The following is a 6012-nucleotide window of genomic DNA, read 5'->3' as shown; positions in this document are numbered from 1 at the left end:
TGTCTGCCTTATCGCTTAAATATACCTTCCAGATTTCTTCATATTTATCCATTCTTAATTTGCGTCAACATGTAATTCGTTCGTATGTAACTAGTCTGTCCATATTAGCAATCCATGTGCTCAATGGAATCTTTTTGTGGCTCTTCTAATTCATCAAAACAAGTTTTTTTGCTTCTAACGTGGCACGGTACATCCATTTTTTTCTTTTTACCCCTTGTAATCTCCCACATTTCTGGAATATAATTTAGAATTAAATTCAATTCCCCTAAATAACAAATTTTTTTTTATTACTCTTGATATAAATGTCCTCACCTTGCACCAAAATGATCTTATCATCGGGCAGTTAATCATCATATGTACTAAGTTCACATTTTTATTCCCACATCTCGAGCAGTTGTTTGCACTTGTTATTTTCTTCTGGTATAGTTTTGCTGGAGTCCAGTGAACTCTGAATACAGTGGTACCTCGGGTTACATACGCTTCAGGTTACAGATGCTGCTAACCCAGAAATAGTGCTTCAGGTTAAGAACTTTGCTTCAGGATAAGAACAGAAATCGGGCCCCGGCGGCGCGGCAGCAGCAGGAGGCTCCATTAGCTAAGGTGGTGCTTCAGGTTAAGAACAGTTTCAGGTTCAGAACGGACCTCTGGAATGAATTAAGTACTTAACCTGAGGTACGACTGTATTATTTTCTGTTGTATAAGTCTTAGTCTTAGATCCATAGAGGCTATCTCTGTTGATTTTATACTTGACTCCCATATATCATTTGTTATCTGTACTCCTAACTCTTCACTCCATTTTTGTGTATCATATTCTAAATCATATTTCTTCCTGTTGAGTAGGGTTTTATATAGTGCAAGTGCAGAGTTTTTTGTTTTTGTTGCAGAGATTAAATCTTGTAGCAGCATGGGTGTTTCCGATGCTGCTATAGCGTCAGGGCCAAACTGCCTTTCCAACATATGTTTCAATTGGCTGTATTGCCATTGTGTTTCACTGGTTAATCCATACTTTACTTGCAAAGTCTTATACTGCACAAATTTGTAATTTTCATCAATTAATTGATTCAGTGTCAAAATACCTTTTTTCATCCAATTTTGCCAAATTATTACTTGATTTCTAATTTTTAATTTTGGGTTGGCCCATATTGTTAATTTCTCATGTTGATAGGGGTCATCCTTATTATTTTTATTTTTATTCATCCAAATTTTTATAGGTGCTTTAATAGTCTCCAGGATAATAGGATATTTCATAAAATTGGAGCCGAGTTTAGTCCACCCTACAAGAGGTTCAAAGAAACGATTCGAGAGTAGCCCAGTTGGGATTCCTGCTAGCTCTCATTAGTCTTACTCAGCAGGTAGGCCTGGTGATATAGTTCCAGATTTGGGAGACCAAAGCCACCTTCCTTAGCTGGAAGTTGCATTTTATGTAGTGATGTTTTTGGTGGCTTTGTACCCCATAGGCACGATCTAAAGAGTTGATTTATTTTTTGGAAGTAAAATTTGGGAATATGTATTGGTAATCCTCTAAGAATGTATAAAAGCTTTGGAACAACATTCATTTTGAGGACATTAACCTTTCCCCAAAGGGAAAGGTTTAGAGGTCCCCACCTTTCAATATCAAAAGAAATCTGATATGATTTGATTCAGATTTAATTTTACAATTTGGTCTATAGCTGATGAAATCATTATACCCAAATATTTAATAACGTCTTTGCACACCTGAAATTGATGGTTTCTATACAATGTAGCCCTTGACATGATAATCTCATTCCTCAAGTCTTTATAAAGAGTGCAAGCCAGAAGCGCATGCGCCACCAATTCAGTACTGCTCCCCGTTTGTGGAATGCTCTCTCCAGGGAAGTTCGTCTGGCGCCTTCATTATACACCTTTAGGTGCCAGGCAAAAACTTCATCTTTAACTAGATCTTGGGCTGATTGACATCCAATACCCGTTTAAAATGTGTTGGGGGGAGGTTGCTTTTGTTTTTATTTTGATTATGTATTTTGTGGTTTTTATTTTGATTATGTATTTTCTGGGACGCGGGTGGCGCTGTGGGTAAAACCTCAGCGCCTAGGACTTGCTGATCGCATGGTCGGTGGTTCGAATCCCCGCGGTGGGGTGTGCTCCCGTCGTTCGGTCCCAGCCCCTGCCAACCTAGCAGTTCGAAAGCACCCCCGGGTGCAAGTAGATAAATAGGGACCGCTTACCAGCGGGAAGGTAAATGGCGTTCCGTGTGCTGCACTGGCTCGCCAGATGCAGCTTGTCACGCTTGCCACGTGACCCGGAAGTGTCTGCGGACAGCGCTGGCTCCCGGCCTCTAGAGTGAGATGAGCGCACAACCCTAGAGTCTGGCAAGACTGGCCCGTACGGGCAGGGGTACCTTTACCTTTACCTTTTATGTTTTGATTTTGTTCTGTGAACCGCCCTGAGACCTCCGGTATATAGAGGCATTAAAATCAGTGCAGGAAAAATACTGTTAAACATTTGCAAGAGACTCCCCCTCAAAAAACCCTCCAGAAATTCATAAACAGTAGAATTTTGATTAATTGGGATATCCATGAAAGGAGAAGCTGCACAACTGTGCCAGACAAGGAATTCCTGGGCTGACTTTTGCAAACCAGGCTGGGGGGCCTAGCAAAGAGCAAATCTGTTAACACTCCTGAGCTTGCTGGGCACACGACCCAAGGGGAAGTGGGGATGAGCCCCAAAAGTATGGTGGGTACACAGCCTATGGTTTCAAGGGAAAGATCTCTAGCGGGCTTTGGCTCACACAAGGCAGGAGTGTAGTGAGTTTTTTTTCATCACTGCGTGTGACCCTTTGAAAAGAGGTTCCTTAAACACTTTAATTTGAGGCAAGGAGGCATCAGCAAAAGGCTGAGGGTCCAGAGTGGTCCCTGAGTCCTGCTGAAAGACCTAATCTGTCAGTTTAGATTTCTGGGTTCCCTGGCATTTCACATATGTATCCTCTGTGACAACACTGGGCCTCCACCACTACTGGCTATTCCCGGTCTCAGCTCGTGTGTGGCGCTACAGTTCCCTGATGGACGCAGAGTACAACTGTGAGCATTAAACCTCAATAGCCACCAGCAATTTTATGTTCTACGAGTTTGCCCAGCAGCATGGTGTGGCAATGCAATAATTAGGAAGAGCCCTAATTATGGTCTCTCTCACATGAGAGCCCATACTGTATCTTGCTTCCTCCACAGATACAATAAGTATTTCTCAGGAGACTATCAGAAAGGGACAACACTAAAAAATTAGGGGTGGTCAGCGAGGGACACTGTTGAATTGATAAGAGATGTTGACACCAGCACTGCCAGCCCCCCCGCTAGGCCTTCCATACTTTACAGTTTTAAGAGCTGGTTGAGTGTAACTTGTAAAACCCTGTAATTCAACCATGGTGCCCTCTTTTGCCCAGGTTTCTTGAAGAAAGATGATATCATGTGTTTGTAGATAGGAACAGAAATCACTGTCTCAGGTCTTGTTCGGCCACCCTGTTACATTCCATGAGAGAAGTTTAATTGTTTTACAGTGATTTACTCTTAGTCAATTGTTGGCCAATGTACTCTCGGAGTTTACCAGTTTTTGAGGCAACAGCATATTGCTAATGCTAGTGGAATAATCCAGATGTTCAATTATTTCAGTCGTCGTACATAAAGTACTCACATTTGTAATCACTACAAGAAAGATTATACTTTGTTTAAAGGAAAGTTCAGTTTGACGGGATAAGTCTTAGGCAAAGATTTTCTACCTCCACCAAGAAGCAGGCCCGAGTGTCTTAATTAGAACAATAACTAAGTTTGCAGTCCCAGGCCTCCAATTATATTATGAAGTATCATGTTGGACCTGGATCAAAGACTAGATAACTTTAAAAAATACTGAAGTGCTGGATCTAGAAGGCTGGAACAATGTGTTTGGCTGGCACGGGTATCTAGATCACGACAAAGTAGAAGCACATAAAGGATTTCTAGACCACATTGTGAGGAAGGCTTTATATGATGCTTGGGAGAGAAATAAACTGATAATGGTATCAAGAACTCCTTGGTGGCTTTCTCCCATTGAATCAACAGCAATTCACAGGAAAAATATGAATAATGATTGGGTAACCTATAGGGAGTTGGTAGAAGAGATAAGTAACTATTCAAAGCTAAGGAATTTTGAAGAAAACATGGGATTTCATTGGCTAGAAATTCATCAATTAAATGCTGTTTTTGAGAAAGACAAAAGAATGAAGGGTTTTGACAATAAAATATCAAATTTGGAGGAGGACATTCTATATAATAACCAAAAGACTCTTTCAAAAGTTTATAAGCTGTTGATAAACTGGAAGTTGAGGAATGAGGAAATTAAAGAGGTTAGGAGAAAATGGGACCAAGACCTAGGTTATACGATTGAATTGGACAAATGGAAAGAGCTCTGGACAAAACACTTAAAATTTACGGCCTGCTACTTAATAAGGGAAAATTTCATGAAAATGAAATACAGGTGGCATCTAACCCTTGTTAAGTTGGCTAAAATAAATAAATAAATCTCACAACAATAATTGTTGGAGGGGTAAAAACCAAATAGGAACTTTTTATCACATGTGGTGGTCATGCCCAGAGATAAAAAAATTATGGGGCATGACTTACGAGGAAATAAAAAAGTTACTGAAAATCACATTCTGCAAAAAACCCGGAAGCATTCCTTTTGAGAATCATGACAATATCCCTAAAGATAAAATAAGATTATTCCTTTATGTGACATCGGTGGCAAGGGTCTTGGTGGCTAAATATTGGAAAGAAAATCATATACCCACCAAAGATGAATGGTTACACAAGCTGACCGAGTACTTGGAACTTGCGAAGCTAACAGATATATTAAGACACAAATCTGATAAAATAGTTAAGAAAGAATGGGATCATTTAAACAACTACCTGACGAATCAAGGTTCAGCACCTAAGATCTGGTTGTACCTAGAATAACAATGCAAAAGCAATAGAGTCCTGATACCAAGATGAGGAACCAATTGAAATACAGGTAAGTATCTTTACTAAGAATAATGAACTGTTGTGGTATTGGCGGAAGTTTTATTTGTTGTTTTGTAGGTAGCTTTGTATGTAGTTCTCTGTGTTTTAATTTAAGAATCTGTAAAATATTAGTCTAACAATGAATGATTGACTGTTATCCTAGTTATATATAAAGGTAAAGGGACCCCTGACAGTTAAGTCCAGTCGCGAATGACTCTGGGGTTGTGGCGCTCATCTCGCTTTACAGGCCAAGGAAGCTGGCGTTTGTCCGTTCCACAGACAGTTTTTCCGGGTCATGTGGCCAGCATGACTAAGCCACTTCTGGCGCAACAGAACACCGAAACCAGAGCAACACATGGAAACTCCGTTTACCTTCCCGTCGTAGCGGTACCTATTAATCTACTTGCACTTTTTTGGGGGATGCTTTCGAACTGCTAGGTTGGCAGGAGCTGGGGCCGAGCAATGGGAGCTCACCTTGTCGTGGGGATTTGAACCGCCGACCTTTTGATCAGGAAGCCCAAGGCTCAGTGGTTTAGACCACAGTGCCACCCGCGTCCCACAGGTGTGTTTGTGTGTGTGTATACCATATATACTTTATATACTCAAGTATAAGCCAACCTGAATATAAGCCGCGGCACCTAATTTTAGCACAAAAAACAGGGAAAACAGAGTATAAGCTGGTTCACCACACCACAAACCTGGTGGTGGCAGCGGAAGAACAAGCAGCCCGAAAGGGCTGCTTTCAGGCTGCTTGTTCTGCCACCACCAACAGTGGCAAAGGCGGCGGAGGAGGAGGGAGCAGACCGAAAGGGCTCCTTTTGGGCCACTCATCCCTCCAGCGCCGCCTCTGCCGCTCGCAAGAGCATGCATACGAGCTGCAGTTGGGAGAGGCACAGTGAAGCTGTCTTGTATATACAGTGGTACCTCAGGTTACATACGCTTCAGGTTACAGACTCTGCTAACCCAGAAATAGTGCTTCAGGTTAAGAACTTTGCTTCAGGAACAG

Source organism: Podarcis filfolensis (assembly GCF_964270895.1).
Source record: "Podarcis filfolensis genome assembly, chromosome: 5".
NCBI lineage: Eukaryota > Metazoa > Chordata > Lepidosauria > Squamata > Lacertidae > Podarcis > Podarcis filfolensis.
Note: the sequence above shows the minus strand (reverse complement) of the source record.